The sequence below is a fragment of the Festucalex cinctus genome, chromosome 1 (genome assembly GCF_051991245.1).
Source record: "Festucalex cinctus isolate MCC-2025b chromosome 1, RoL_Fcin_1.0, whole genome shotgun sequence".
NCBI lineage: Eukaryota > Metazoa > Chordata > Actinopteri > Syngnathiformes > Syngnathidae > Festucalex > Festucalex cinctus.
In genome coordinates, this window is record NC_135411.1 from 11,991,009 (window position 1) to 12,007,393 (window position 16,385).

The following is a 16,385-nucleotide window of genomic DNA, read 5'->3' on the forward strand; positions in this document are numbered from 1 at the left end:
CCTATATAGTGTAGGCACTGCCTGGACCGATCCACCCTCCTTCCCTAAACCTTTTAAGCACAGATGTAGGTGATTAGGATGATGGAGTGGAAGGTCAGGCCGTTTTTACCAAGCGCAAACACTGGTAAACACTCGCTCATACATTAATTTCACAGATAGAATTTCAGTTATAAAGTTAGCAGTATTATTTATACCACTTTTGTTTTGGAATAAATCATTGAAGCCATTTTTTTGTGGACAAATACTGGGTAAGTCAAGCGTGTCAAAAACATCTCCCACATCCATCCAAGATGACTACAGGACCCAAAGTTAGCCACCACAATGTCTAAAATTCACAATTACTCTTACTTCTTCACAATTATAAACCCTGAATTTTACTTAGATATGTTCCTGCCTGTATTTAATATGTTTGGAATTTTATTTCAAAAAGCATGACAGCGATAGGTGTCACAAACAATTACTTTGGAAGGGTGTTGTGCAGTATGCTGTAACGACAGGTAGGTGTCAGTAATGCCCAGTGCATGCAGTTCCATGCCAGCCTGACATGAAAAGTGTGCAAGGCGGACGGAAGTCTGTCAGTACGTCAATGGTGGTGGGCGAAGGTCCGTCAATGACAGATTCCATGGCGGACACCCATTTCACTGAGGGAATGACGCATTTGACTTGACGACGATGACGGAAGAGTGTCCTGGCTGTTCACGCTCAAATTCATTGACGCGCCCACCTCTGTTTAACACCACCAACAACAACAACAAAAAAGACTCAAGTATGCAATTCTTTTAATTTATTACTTGTATTTTAATGCTTTGTAAACCAACTAAAGTACAAGAAAGTTTGAAGTCTCCTGCCGCTTTGGCGCACCTGCGGGAGAATGTGAAAAAAAAAAAACACTTTCAGGTTCATGACGTCGGCTCTATTTCAGCTTTCTGGAGCTTTTGTCTGGTTTGTCTTGAGATTCAGGACTTGTATCTGTTGCGTGCTGAAGCTGTTCAAAGTGTCAAAGATAAATGGCACTGATTTGGTGGAATTGTCCCTTTTCCATTTAAATTACTAACTGGGGTATGAGTGCTTCTTGCATCTATTCCTCTACCTGACGAATGCCGAGGCGCTAATAGCGACCAGGCTGACCAGGCTGGCCATCCCGACCATCCATACCAGGCTGGCCATCCTCACCATACTGACCAGGCTGGCCATCCTCACCAGGCTGACCTGGCTGGCCATCCTGACCATCAAAACCAGGCTGGCCATCCCGACCAGGCTCACCAGGCTGGCCATCCTGACCATCCGCACCAGGCTGGCCAATCGGATGATGTTGAGTAGGACTTTCTGGCTGTAACAAATAGAACTCATCAAGGGCACCTAAATAAGAACAAAAAGAAAACAAACAAAAAAACAGTAAAATGAGCACACACAAAAAACACAATAAAAAAGACTATTGAATCAACTTTTAAAAATTATTCCATGTAGTATTCCATCCATCCATCCAACCAACCAATCATTATCTACTCCATATCCGGGGTCGGTTAACTATGGCATCACCTTTAGCAGTGAAGCCCAGAGTTCCCTCTCCCCAGCCACTTCATCGACAGAATACAAGATTTGTAAATCATCTTCAACCTACTGTATATTTAATTCAATACTCTACAACGACAAGATATTTAAACATCAAAGTGATCACCTTTATTGTTTTTAGCAAATAATCATTAATTTAGAATTTTATGGCTGCAATACGTTCCAAAAAAGCTTGGACATGGTCATGTTTGCCACTGTGTTACATCACTTTTGATTTTCACAACATCCAATAAGCGTCTGGTAACTGAGGGCATAAACTGATGAAGCTTTGTTGGTGGAATTAATTTCTTTCTTTCTTTCTTATTATGTTGGATTTAATGAGCTTTAAGAGCTGGTTTTTGTTTTTCTTGTCTTGAAAACGCTTTCTTTTAGTTCCGTTTGTATTAGTTTTCGTATTATTATTAATAGCTTTTGGTTTAATATAATAATAGATTATTGTGCAATAAAGTGGAGCCAAACTGCAATTCTAAAACTATTGTTAGACTTTCCTCCTACTCTAAGATTGTACAGCAACGTAAAAAAAAAAGTACCCTGAAAGCTCACATATGTTATAAATTGACAAAGAAAATGAACATTTTTGCTATAATGATTTATTATTACCTGGATTGGCCGGCAAGCAGTTCAGGTCGCACCCCCCGTCTACTGACCGATTCTCACTGGGTTGGCTCCAGCACCCCCGCGACCCTAGTAAAAGCAGTTCAGAAAATGGATGGATGGATGGATGGATGATTTACTATTTGTTAGATTTTCTTAAACGTCTTTTCAGTTTTAGTTAGTTATTTTTATGGATGTTCGATACCACTTTTTTTTTCAGACCGATATACTCGGACCCTCAGTACTCACCGATACCGATACCAACTACCGATACCAGTAGTACATTTTGACAAATAAAAAAGGTCACTAAAAGATATTTTTAAACAAATATATTTCCTTTAATTTTTACAAAAAAACAGCACAGTCACTCTTCAATAGTCTTAACGCTCAAAATAAAACACAAAAATGCTCTTTTAGTTTAAGATTCCCAATTTTGAAGTATTTCCAAACCGGTGAAGTTTTGGTGAAAAACTGCTGCAAGCTAGCTAGCGCCACTTACAGGCAAGGAGGACTCACTTAACGTCTTCCCCCTCTGCCATCGCTCGCTTGTACTCGTCTGCGTCACGAGTACTCGAGTACTTGAAAAAAGGCTGGTATCGGCCCGATACCGATACCTGGTATCGGTACTCGCCCATCCCTAGTTATTTTGTTCATTTAGGTTAACTCTAACAATAACCTTGGTGTTGACCAGTGTTGTATTTTTGGCTTACTTAAATCCATTAATTAACAACCAGCCAACTCTACCCAAAGCCTAGCAAAAAAAAAAAAAAAAAAAAGCCTAACAAAGCACTGCTGTCCAAATATAAATTTTAAAATAAATAATTAAATAAATAAATAAATAAAATTAATTTTGAATTTGGCTTGACCTCCGTTATGTTTTATGCCTGAAAAAAACATGTGACGCGACATCTTCTCTGTCTTAATTCAAGTTTTTATGTTACTCTGTTCTTCCCCAGCATTATCCTCCCCAAATAATAAAAAACTACAAAAGGTTCTCTTGACTATTAGTGACACTCACCAACGCTGAGGAGCAAGAAAACGCTCAAAGCCAAGAGCAACAACTTCATTGTGCTGTTCAACACGAGCTGACTGTGACAAAAGATACATTTGGTTCACAACATCGATACATAAAGTTACATCCATGAAACGAGAGCGTAGAAAAGTACGTCTACAGAGCCTACCTTCTTCACTGGGACGCTGTGATTTGTGCTGTGCCGTTCAATATCAATTTCTCAGTCACTTTTTTTTTTTTTAATAGCCGCTCTTACTGACTTATGTTTACACTTTCAAGTTTTGAAGATGTCCCTTGAAAAGTTGTGCCCGCCCTTTCCAAAGTGTCTTGTCTAATATGTCATTTGACAGCCATGCAGATCATTATTTTTAATGAGCTCAACACTTCAAAACAGCTTCTTGTTTTACCTGTCTGAGCTCCTCCCCCTCCACGAGGGCTGAGGAGCGGCTCAGCAGGAATGGAGCATTTTCAGTCGCCGCTTCCTCCCCTTGGAACCACTTTCTGTGAAATATTAGGCATTCGCCCTCTCTATCCACTTTTAAATCGATAATTTGAAACTCGAACAATGGCTTGACTCCACCAGTAACATTTTTTTTAAGTTGAGGTTGGAAGTTTTTTTTTTTGTTTTTTTTTAATGTAACTCTGTAGATATAGTTTACCATTAACAAAAACACAGTAATATATAAAAGTCGATTTGATTTCTCAAAATATTGTGGTATAGTATCACTCTTGAGTAGTCCATTATATCGGCACACCAGAGGGGGGCGTTCCGTCAACATTGACGGAAGGTCCGTCAAACCGTCAGTCGCCTGGTTAACATGGAGCCATGTATTCCGATTAGACTGAATCCGCACGGCCAAACGGAATGAAAACGCTCCATATAAACACCTCAATCGGAATAAAAAGGCTGAATCTGAATGTTGTATGAGCATGGGCAGTAGGCGGGGGACACACTGGACCAGTTGCCAGCCAATCGCAGGGCACACAGAGACGAACAACCATCCACACTCACACGCACACCTAGGGACAATTCGGAGCGCCCAATTAACCTGCCATGCATGTCTTTGGAATGTGGGAGGAGACCGGAGTATCCGGAGAAGACCCACGCAGGTGCGGGGCGAACATGCGAACTGGACTTGAACCCAAGTCCTCAGTACAGGGAGGCGGACGTACTAACCACTCAATCACCATGCCGCCCCAATTCTTAAAACTTGTACGGGTGAAAAATATTGTTATTTTAACACTCCAATTTGCATCATACTCCTTTAAGTCGATCAGTGCGCTTCTCCCCCGCAGGATTGCACCTTAAATGAAATAAATTAATGAGCATTCATTCAACAGGCTTCTGCTGTAATATTATTGTGATGGCAAAGGACGACATTTAAATTTACGAATTGACCCAAGCAGCAATGTTCTCCCATGCAGCCTTCCTCTATGACAGGGGTGTCCAAACTTTTTCATTTGAGGGCCACATACAGAAAGTCAGAAGGACAAAAGGGCCACATAATGTTATGAAGAGAATTTGTGTTTAGTCCTAAAAATCGTACAAATGATTTATTTGTGCTTTTGCATATTTAGAAAAATGCTACAGTATATCAACCAATTTATTTGTAATATGGCAATAGGGTTATTATAGTTTCATTTGAGTTTTGTTTTTTTTAAATTTGGTTTGTTTTATTTTTCAGGGTGGTTCTATTAGGGTTTTTTTTATTAGTTTTAGTTATTTAATAAATGCTTAGTTTTAGTTTAGTTAATTTTCATTCTTATTTTTTTTTTTCATGTGTATTAATCGTGCGCAACATTTAAAAAAAAAACAAGGGCACGACGTCATTATTCCGGTTTATATTAAAGTAAATCTACTAAAAATCACATTTAAAATCCTCCCCAAAGGCTCATGCATTGAAATAATTACCAAAGACTAAAACGAAGGACATTTTTGCTATAATTATAGTTTTATTTTAGTTTTGTAAACATAAAATGTAGTTTCAGTTAGCTTTCTTTTTTAAAAAGCATCTTCAATTTTGTTTTATTTCGTTAACGAAATTGTTTTTTCAATTTTTGTTTTTTCCTTAGTTTTAGTTAACTAAAATAACCTGTAATAGCACCTGTGTTTTTCGACACTCTCCAGTCTTACTTTGACCATTTCCAAACATTTTTGTTTTTATTTGATTTGAACTGAGTCAAATGCCATTTTTAGCAAATGTCGTGGGCCACTAAAAAATGGACGGCGGGCCGCAAATGGCCCCCGGGCCGTAGTTTGGACACCCCTGCCCTATGGGGAGCAGTTGCGGTCTTGCACTTTTTTTTTTTCTTAAGACATGTTCAAATTTGTCATATGATCTCATTAAGATTTTCAGTTGAGAGGGGTAAAAAAAAAAAAAAAAAACTAAAACAAAAACAAAAGTGGAAGAAGAGGGCGGCGCCGCGCTCGGCTCCTTCGTTGCCATGGTTACTCGACGACTCCGTTCTCTATTGGGCGGTCTTTTAAGTCTGATGGTAACTCCAGGTGCGACTACTCAGCGTTGATATAACTCACTGGAATCAGCTGAGGGTATATCAACTCGTTGTTCAGGGTTAATTTCACAGTTTGTTGAACCTGCTTTGTGAAATACAATTTTTAAAAAAAGAAGAAAAAAAGTGGGCATTACTGATGGAAGTCCGTCAGTCTGCCGATGCTGGTGGGCATTCCGTCAATATTGACGTAAGGTCCGTCACTGACGGATTCCACGGCGGACACCCATTTCACTGAGGGAACGACGCATTTGACTTGACGATGACGACGGACGATGACGGAAGGGTGTCCTGGCTGTTGTTGACGCTCAAAATTCATTGACGCGCACACGTCTGTTTAACACCAACAACAACAAACAAGACAAGAATACACTTCTTTTTATTTTTTTTTGTCTTTTAATGCTTTGCAAGCCAATTAAAGGACATGAAGGGTAGAGGTCTCCTGTCGCTTTGGCGCACCTGCTGGAGAAAGTAAAAAAAAAAAAAAAAGAAGACTTTCAGATTCAAGACATCAGCTCTATTTCAGCTTTCTGGAGCTTTCGTCTGGTTTGTCTTGAAAGTCAGGACTTGTATATGTTGCATCCGGAAGCTGCCCCCCCCTCAAAAATGTCATAGGCGAATGGTACTGATTTGGTGGAATGGTTCCTTTTCCATTTAACTCATTCACTCCCAGCCATTTTCACAGAAGCAATCCCGTTCGCTCCCGACTGTTTTACTGGATTTTGACTGATTTTGCAAGGCCCACAGAATATTGTGTCCAATTGCTGTAAAAGCATGGAAAGATTAAAGCCTCTTCTTTCATCAGGAAAAAAAAGTATGTTTCTATCTGTTTCCGTTTTGCAGCAATTAGCATTAGAAGAGAGCTAAGTTTCATCAGTTTTCACAAATTATTCAAAATTGTAAGTAATTTAGCTTTTTTTCTACATGGCCCTGGTTGATCTCCTTTGCTCTGCTGCCACCTGCTGGCCGTTTGTGTAATAACTACCATTTCTGCAACCGTTCTTTGCAGTTGAGAGGCTGCATTTAAAGCCTTCTGTATGCTCTAGTATTAAAAAAAAACAACAAAAAAACATATAAATACGTCTTTGGGAGCAAATGAGTTAAAAGCTGGTACAACCCTCCACCCACAATAACATTTTTGTTTTATTGGCATTTACATAACAAAAGAAAACGACTGACTGGGGTATGAGTGCTTACGAATGCCCGGGCGCTAATGGAGACCAGGCTGGCCATCCGGACCAGACTGGCCAGGCTGGCCATCGTCACCATCCCGACCAGGCTGGCCAATCAGATAACGATGAACAGGACTGCCTGGCTGTAACTCGTGGAACTCATGACCGGCTCCTAAATAAGCACAAAAACAAACCAAAAATTAAGTAAATTCGGCAAGAAAAAAAACACAAGAAAATGACTCCATTCATCCATCCGTCCAATCATCCATTTTGAAGTTGACTTGACCTCGGTTTTATTTTGTGCCTGAAAACAAATGTGACACTACATCTTCTCTGTTTTAATTCAAATGTTGAGATTTTCGTAATGTTACTCTTATGTTACTTTGTGACAGCTAAGGCTGTTTGAAAGTACGTACTTGACTAAATAAAATACAACAAAATGTTCTCTTCACTATTAATGACACTCACCAACGCTGAGGAGCAAGAAAACGCTCAAAGCCAAGAGCAACAACTTCATTGTGTTGTTCAACACGAGCTGACTGTGACAAAAGATATATTTGATTCACAACATCAATACATAAAGTTACATCCATGAAACTAGAATGTAGAAAAGTACGTCTCCAGAGCCTACCTTCTTCACTGGGACGCTGTGATTTGTGCCGTGCCGTCACTTTTATTTGTTATAGCCGCTCTTCCCGACTTATGATGTTTACACTTTCTGGTTTTGAAGATGTCCCTTGAAAGTTGTGCCCGCCCTTTGTTCCCAAGTGTCTTGTCCAATATGTCATTTGACAGCCATGCAGATCATTATTTTTAATGAGCTCAACACTTAAAAAAAAATAGCTTCTTGTCTTACCTGTCTGAGCTCCTTCACCCCGACGAGGTCTAAGGAGCGGCTCAGCATCAATGGAGCATTTTCAGTTGCTGGTTCCTCCCCTTGGAACCACTTTCTGTTAAATATTAGGCAATCGCCTTCTCTATCCATCTTAAATCGATAATTTGAAACTCGAACATTGGCCTCCACCAGTAGCATTTTTTTTTTTTTAAAGTTGAGTTTGGAATTTTTTGTTGTTGTTGTTTTTATGTAACCTCATACAAAGAAATTATCATCAACAGGAACAAAAAATATATAAAACTCAATTTCATTTCCCAAAATATGTTGGTATGGTATCACTCCGAGTAGTCCATTACATCGGCATCCATTCATGTTTAACACCAACAACAAAAAAAGACTCATCTTTTTTGTTGTTGTCTTTTTTTTAATGCTTTGCAAGCCAACTAAAGGACATGAAGGGTAGAGGTCTTCTGCTGCTTTGGCACCTGCCGGGGGAAAAAAAAAAAAAAAAGATTACCGTATTTTTCAGATTATATGTCGCTCCGTATTACAAGTCGAACCAGCCAAAAAAATGCATAATTAAGAAGGAAAAACATATATAAGTCGCACTGGAGTATAAGTCGCATTTTGGGGGGAAATTTATTTGGTAAAATCCAACACCAAAAACATACATGTCATCTTGAAAGGCAATTTAAAAATAAAATAAAAATAAAAGAGAACAACAGGCTGAATAAGCGTACGGTATACTAACGTTACATGACTAACATGCCTGGTAATGTCAGTAACAACGTAACATATTAACACATTCACTGCCAGCTCAGCAGAAATGCATCATTTGACGTCTTTTCCCGTCAATGGCAGTGAATGAGTTAAGAGTTTGTAGCGAGCAGTGACGGGAGTCGGAGGCGGAGTGTTGAAGCACGGAGACAAAGGCTGGCGTTTTATTGACATCAGCTTCTGAGGTCTTAACAGCAACTCCCCACTCAGCTAGAAGCTAACAGGCTAACTCCCCTTTTCCACATAACAAAACCTTCCCACCCGGAACTCTCCCTTCGTCCCAACGTTCCGTGGGTGAATTATGTTCCCATCACTACAAGTTATTCATATAACTCTAGCATAAAGAACATGCTAACAAGTTTACCAAACTATCAGTTTCACTCCAAATCACTAAATCCAATGAAATCTTCATCCTCAGTGTCACTGTTAAACAACTCCCCCAACTCGGGAGGTAGACGATGCAATGTTGAATTTATCAACACAGGCCTAGAGCTCCCTCTTGCGGTTTAGTATGAAAATAACACGTGAAATGATATAATAATGTGTTCATTTCACACATAAGTTGCACCAGAGTATAAGTCGCACCCCGGCCAAACTATGAAAAAAAAACTGTGATTTATAATCCGAAAAATACGGTATCAGGTTTAAGACATCATCTCTGTTTCATCTTTCTGGAACTTTCATCTGGTTTGTTTTGAAATTCGTGACTTGCATCTGTTGCATTCTGAAGCCGGAGCCATTGATAGAGAGTTTGGCCAACTTTGTTTCGGTAGGCTAACAAAATGGCATCCATATGTCATGTGACCAGCTGACCAATCACATACACTGTGATTTGTCAACTGCTGGTCACATGACATATGGAGTTGGCCAAACTTTCTATCGACGGCTCTGCCTAAAGCTAACACACGCACACACAAACACGTCTCAGACACAAATGGAACTGATTCGGTGGAATGGTCCCTTTGCCATTAAAAAAAACTTTTTGTTTGATGGTCATTGATAGAGCAAAAGAAAAATACTGACTGGGGTTTGAGTGCTTCTGGCATTCTTGCTATTCTTCTAAGTGACGAATGCGGAGGGACCGACGGAGGTCGCGTGCATGCTGGCGAACCAGACCAGGTGGATTACTCCGTATATCAGGACTACCTGGGATGAACCCTTGAAACTCCTCACCTGCGCCTGAAAAAGAACAAAAACAAAACAAAAACAAAAAAGGTGAAATGGGAGACAAACACAAATAATCGCAAATAATCATGAAAAAAGCTTGGATATGGTCATGTTTGCCACTGCGGTACATCACTTTTTCTTTTCACACCATTCAACAAGAGTTTGGCAACTGAGGTCACTAATTGCCAAATCTTTGGAATTCTTTTTTTTTTTTTTTTAATTGAGTTGGCCTGCGATTGGCTGGCAACCAGTCCAGGGTGTCCCCCGCCGACTGCCCAAAGCCAGCTGAGACAGCTGAGATAGGCTCCAGCACCCCCGCGACCCTTGTGAGGAATAAGCGGTCAAGAAAATGGATGGATGGATTCAGTTGGTTTTAATTAATTTTTAGAGCTTTTGTTAGTTTTGAGTTGAAAATGCTTGGTTTTAGTTTATTAGTTTTTGGTTGTGTGTGTACATACATATATATATATATATATATATATATATATATATATATATATATATATATATATATATATATATATATATATATATATATATATATGTGTGTGTGTGTGTGTGTATTTATTTATTTATTTATATATAATAAAGGATACAATAAAATATATAAATAAAGTTAAAATATAAAATATATACAATAAAGGAAAGTAAGCTGCAATTCTCATGTACAGCAGATGTACAGCAACATCGAAATAAATACTGAAATGTATCATGAAAGCTTATTTTTTTATAAATTGACTAAAAAAAAAAAATGGACATTTTCACTGTTATTATTTATTAGATTTTTGTTAAAAGTCATTTCAATTTTAGTTTTAGTAATTTTATTAATTTTGGTTAACTCTAATAATAATCTTGGTGTTGACCAGTGTTGTATTTTTGATTGAGTTCAATCCAATTAATTAACAACCAGCCAACTCGTAACAAAAGCCTAGAGCAAAAAAAAAAAAAAAAAATGGAGCCTAACAAAGCACTAAAGTCCTAATATATTATCCTCCCTAAATAAAATACAACAAAATGTTCTCTTCACTATTAATGACACTCACCAACGCTGAGGAGCAAGAAAACGCTCAAAGCCAAGAGCAACAACTTCAACACTGTTCAACACGAGCTGACTGTGACAAAAGATACATTTGGTTCACAACAATAAATAAATAAAGCCATTTTGTGAAAATAGGACTTGAAAAGTATGTCTACCTACCTTCTTTATTAGGACGTTTTGGTTTGTGCTGTTCAACGATAACAATTTGATTTGTTATCTGTCACTTTATTTTCGTTGTTTTTATAGCTGCTCTTATTGACTTATGATGTTTACACATCGTCTGCTTCCCAGTTTTGAAGATGTCCCTTGCAAGTTGTTCCCGCTCTTTGTTCCCAAGTGTCTTGTCAAATATGTAATTTGACATCTATCCAAATTATTATCAGGGCTCTAAATGAAGTTTTTGCATGACCAGCCAACATGGTTGTTGACTGTCTAAAGTTACGAGCCAAACACAATTTCCACCAGCCAACCTTTTTTTTTCCTCAGTGAAAAATTTCCCAGATTTTATTTTCTTTTATTTTTTCATTTCGAAGCCCCTAAACCCAAGTGTGTTGTAGCCAGATGCTAATCTATTTGTTTGTTTGATTGTTTATTGAACATATATATAAACCAGCAACAGAAATATAGGAAAAAAAATAGAAAGATTAAAAGAAAAAGAAAAAACTTGTGTTGGTCGCTGATTTTCACAAAAACGAAACACACTGAAGTCACGATTTTCGTATTTATATTATTTTCTTATTTTGACTTACCTCTGTATGATATTTAATAATTTATCTTGCGTTATTAATTCATTTATTTTTATTTGTTATACACTTATCTACTTAAGATATTTATTCATTTATTTATTTATTTATGTATTACCTGCCTTTACTGCATAACTATATTTTATTCCACGTACAGCACTTTGCATGCACCAATGTTTGTTTTAAAACGCTTTATAAAGTTGAGTAGAGTTCTGAGCACCACAGGTACACTTGAAATCTGTAATGCTGGTTTGACATTTCAATTTGAAACTCTAAAATTTACTTAAAAAACCCCAAACCTGTCTTGAAAATTCAACTCAAAACCCGAACCCTTTTCAGAAATTCTAATCTTGCCTTGAAAACCAAACCGTAGTAGGCTAATTACCTTGATTTAAAATCGTAGTTTGCTACACTTAACCATTTTAAAATCATAACCCTGACTTGAAAACCCAACTTGGAAACTTAACTCAAATTAGACACCCTAATATTTATTTAAAACCCAAACCCTCGATTAAAGTGATCATTTGAAACGTAAACATTGGCTTGACTCCACCAGTAATTTTTTTTTTGTTATTATTATTATTATTATTTTTTAGTTGAGGTTGGAAGTAGTGTTGTTCCGATACCGATTTTGGCCCCCGATACCGATACCGATACCGAAGTTTGCAGTATCGGCCGATACCGATACCATACCGATACCTAAGTTTTTTTTCCCCTCAACATGAAAAAGCTGTCCTGCCATTGGTTGAGAGCATTCAAGGGCCAATAGGATATTTTAGATCGGCATGCAGTGAACATGTCACATACCAGTGAATGTCATACAAAGATGCTGCATCCAAAATCCTATATTAGCATTGGAATTAATGGTATCGGCATGTTACTTGTGAGTAGTCACCGATACCGATACCACTGTTTTAATGCAGTATCGGCACCTCTGCCGACACCAGTATCGGTATCGGAACAACACTAGTTGGAAGTATATATATTTTTAGTGGTGCACCAGAGTATCACAATATTTTTGTGTTTAATCTGATGAAATGGAACGTTTTCAAGGATAATGTGAATGATAACGTTTTGATAACGTGTGGCAGTAAAAGAGTTAAATATATGATCACACTATAGTGTCTTTGTGTGCCAAGAAAGGCACCTCTAAATGTAATGCATCATTATTATTATTATTATTATTTATTTATTTTATTTTATTTTTTATGATTAAGAATGTCAGTGCTTATGTTGGCCCAGAGTCCAGGCAGCCCCCCCCCCCCCCCCCAACCTTAATAACTTTTTGTTTTATGCCATTTGTATACCCTGGATTGGCTGGCAACCAGTTCAGGGTGGACCCCGCCGACTGCCCAAAGCCAGCTGGGATAGGCTCCAGCACCTCTGCGACCCTTGCGTGGAATAAGTGGTCAAGAAAATGGATGGATGGACGGACGGACGGATGGATGGATGCCATTTGTATAACATTTGTAGCAGACATAAACGAAGAATACTGACTGGAGTATGAGTGCGTCACTCGTCTAATCCTCTAACTGACGACTGAGCAGACAGAGTTTGTGTGCAGGATGGCCAACCAGACCAGACCCGCAATTTCTCTCACCACCCTGATCATGCCGATTAGGATGGCCTGACATGAACTGATTGAGCTCATGACCTGCGCCTGAAGAAGAAGAACAAAAAGGTATAATGAGCAACAAATGCCATAAAAACCAGACTGCTGAATCAACTTTTTCAAAGGACTCTGATAGGTGATACTTGGGAACTTTTCAACCTTGAAAATATTTTCACAATTCTTCTGATGAAACAACTTACATCTAGTTGAATTGTATCTGTATCGTTTTTACTGGCATGAAGCAACTTTGAGGAGGGTGGCAGGAACGCCGCCACACCAAAAACCACAAATGTGGACTGCACACGTCACAAAGTTCATATTTTGTCCAAAATTAATTTGATAACTTCATTATTTTTCTTGCACAATTGATAACATTAAAAGCTCTTTTTTCCTCCTGTTGTCGACTGAAGATGACATCACCTGTGCTGAGGAAAAAGGTAACGACCAATCACAGATCACCTGCTTTCTGGGTTTGGTCAAGCAAACTCAGCCGTGATTGGTCGTTACCTATACTTCCTCAGTGATGTCATCTTCAATCGACAGCAAGTGCGAGGAAAAAAAAATAGTATTTAAAGTTATTAGTTGTACATGAAAAATAAGTTACCAAATTCATTCTTGACAAAATATTAACTTTTTTACTGTTGAAAATGAGAAAATCACTCACCAACGCTGAGGAGGAGGAAAACAGTCAAAGCCAAGAGCAACAACTTCATTGTGCTGTTCAACACGGGCTGCCTGTGACAAAAAGATACATTTGTTTCACAACAACATCAATAAATATAGCCAAACTGTGGAAAACAAGATCAAGAAAAGTACATCTACTTACCTTGTTTACTGGGAGGTTTCGGTTCGTGCCGTTCAATGGTATCAATTTGTGATCGGTCACTTTTTTATAGCAGCACTTATTGACTTTTAATGTTTACACATTCATAACCATTTTCCAATTTTGTCAGATGTCAGTTGAAAGATACGCCCGCCTTTTGTTCCTAAGGATCTTGTCAAATATGTATTTGATAACCATCCAGATAATTATTGTTAATGAGATTAACACTTCCAAAGTAGATAATTGATGGTATCGCCTTGATCTTCATTCCAGTCCTCCAACCCACCTTCAGGCAGTACCGGAGCTACGTGGTGGCTCATGGCCACCCGTTTTCGATGGAAAACAGCAAAGAAACGCTACGGTTTATAATTACAAAAGCAAACTCATATGACGTCATCGCACGGCGCAGTCGCTTCCTGTTCTTCTTTTACATTACTGGTGGATCACATCTCTATGGTGTACACCGACAGCGGCGGAGTCCCCTCTCAATATCCCCAAAAGAACAACCAGACGGTAAACGGGCATAAATCGCATGTCCATTTTGCGCATTTTCAATAAATTCGCTTTAAAAATTTGAAATAATTGGATGGAAACCCCACTACAGTATTGTTTATCAAACCGTCCACAGTCATGGTTCATGGAATAAAATGCACACATACAGTGGTGTTCCTAAGCAACTTGGCACCCTCGGCAGGATTTCTTTCACTTGTCTCTACTGCAAGACTGATTTCTATTCCATGCACAGCACTTTGTATGCAGCAATGGATGTTTGAAAGTGATTTATAAATAAGGTTGAGTTGAGATATGTCGATAATATAGAGAAACGACATATGGGTTCAGTGAAAAACTAAGCAAAATGTCAATCCAAAAGGCAAGGCAAGGCAAGTTTATTTGTATAGCACATTTCATACACAAGGCAACTCAATGTGCTTTACACGAGGAAAGACAACACATAAGCATCAAGAAACAGTAGTTAACATTCAGAGGAAGAAAAATAAATAAAAATAGGTTACAAACTAATAATCTTAAAACATTATTCAACAAACTTTAAAAAATTTAACATAAGGAAGTTTAAAATGATAATGATAAAAATTAAAATTAAAATAAAAATAAAAATAATACTTCTAAAAACACTTAATTAAAGCTGTTTAAAAGTCCCTAATCAAAGGTATAAGAAAAAAGCAAAGTTTTTAACCTGGATTTAAAAGCATTTACACTCGGGGCTGACTTCACTTCTGTTGGTAGCCTATTCCATCTGTGTGCAGCATAATAGCTAAATGCAGCTTCACCATGTTTGCTTCGAACTCTGGGTTCCACTAGTTGGCCCGAGTCTGTGGATGTGTAAAGTGATACTTTTTAATTAGAACTTAGTGACAGTCATCAACATTAACTGTAACTGCAGTTATTGTTACCCCTTAATGTATCTAATTTTATTTGACGTAATAGTGTTTCCTTGTGAACTTTTATTTTGAAAGGTATACATCCGGTTGGTCTGCGCTTACACTTTCAGTTTTACGCTTCTTGAAGTTCCCAAAACACAGACGGGACCTTGCTAAGAGACTGGCTACAATGCACATATGATGCTAGCTATTTTGTCACTACCTATTTTAAAGCAAGAAGATTGAAGAAGACGATGTATTCCCCTTTATATAGCACGCAGCCAACGAGGTATTTATAATTTGTTTACTTGTGTACTTTTTTTCTTTTCTTGAGATTCATGCTGCGCATGACTTTATACTTTATGTTAAAGTAGATATGTTCTCTGTGTGTGTTGTTTAGTTTTCACGGTGGTGATGACATTTAAGGAAAAGTCAAGCCTTAAATAAACCAGCTGTAAAGGAAACCACTTGTGTCTGTTTGTGCTTGGAGGGAGTAACATTAACAAACTTGGCAATAAAAAAAATAATAATTCAACTGCGACTGTACTTTAGTGATAAATAATTTTATGCTCCAAAGTTGTTGTTGTATATGTGTGACTGCGTGGGTCTGTTAACAGCATACTGTGTATTGCTACAATTCGTCCATACTGTGTATTGCTAACTAATCAAAACAAAAGTTTGCCACTCACTTGTAAACGTTGTTTAGTGGACCAGTGGACGCAGGATTCCTAACTATGTCAACTGTGTCATCTTGGATCGAGGTTTTGATGTTTGGCGCCGGCCGGTGAAAGCGCAGGGCTATCTAACCCGGAAGTAGATTTGGCTAATGCACGTCTCCAGAACGCGGGTCTCCTCCCACCCTCCCAATCCCGATTGTCATTGGCTAGCCGTAGCTGTCAATCAAAGCCATGCTTTACTTTAAACAGAAGGCGCAAATTTACGTGACTAACAAAGGGTTAAAAAATAATCATAATAAAATAAAAATTCTCCTCTGCCTGTCGCCCCTTTTGCTCACGAGCGCCCCTAGCATCTGCCTAATCCGCCTAATGGCAGTAGCGCCACTGCTCACATATCCAGAATCATGTTCAGCACAGTCACAATACAAGCAGGAACTACGTTTAAATCAGTGTTTAGAATTGTGAAAAATTC

General features: G+C 38.3%; 2 long non-coding RNA genes across 3 annotated transcripts; both read right to left on the minus strand.

Moving 5' to 3' along the window:
• Positions 1 to 780: 780 nt before the first annotated feature.
• On the minus strand, positions 781 to 3,567 carry LOC144016011 (uncharacterized). Its single transcript, XR_013282827.1, has 4 exons — positions 3,348 to 3,567; positions 3,185 to 3,255; positions 2,173 to 2,256; positions 781 to 1,359 (listed from the first exon to the last, which is right to left on the minus strand). It is a non-coding gene; the product is annotated as an uncharacterized LOC144016011 (long non-coding RNA).
• A 2,523-nt stretch (positions 3,568 to 6,090) lies between these two features.
• On the minus strand, positions 6,091 to 16,040 carry LOC144015510 (uncharacterized). 2 transcript variants are annotated; one of them, XR_013282751.1, is made up of 8 exons: positions 15,926 to 16,040; positions 13,699 to 13,769; positions 12,920 to 13,082; positions 9,497 to 9,652; positions 7,493 to 8,181; positions 7,330 to 7,400; positions 6,887 to 7,033; positions 6,091 to 6,148 (listed from the first exon to the last, which is right to left on the minus strand). It is a non-coding gene; the product is annotated as an uncharacterized LOC144015510 (long non-coding RNA). The 2 variants fall into 2 exon arrangements; XR_013282748.1 differs by lacking the exon at positions 6,091 to 6,148 and having other exon boundaries at positions 6,638 to 7,033.
• Positions 16,041 to 16,385: the final 345 nt, after the last annotated feature.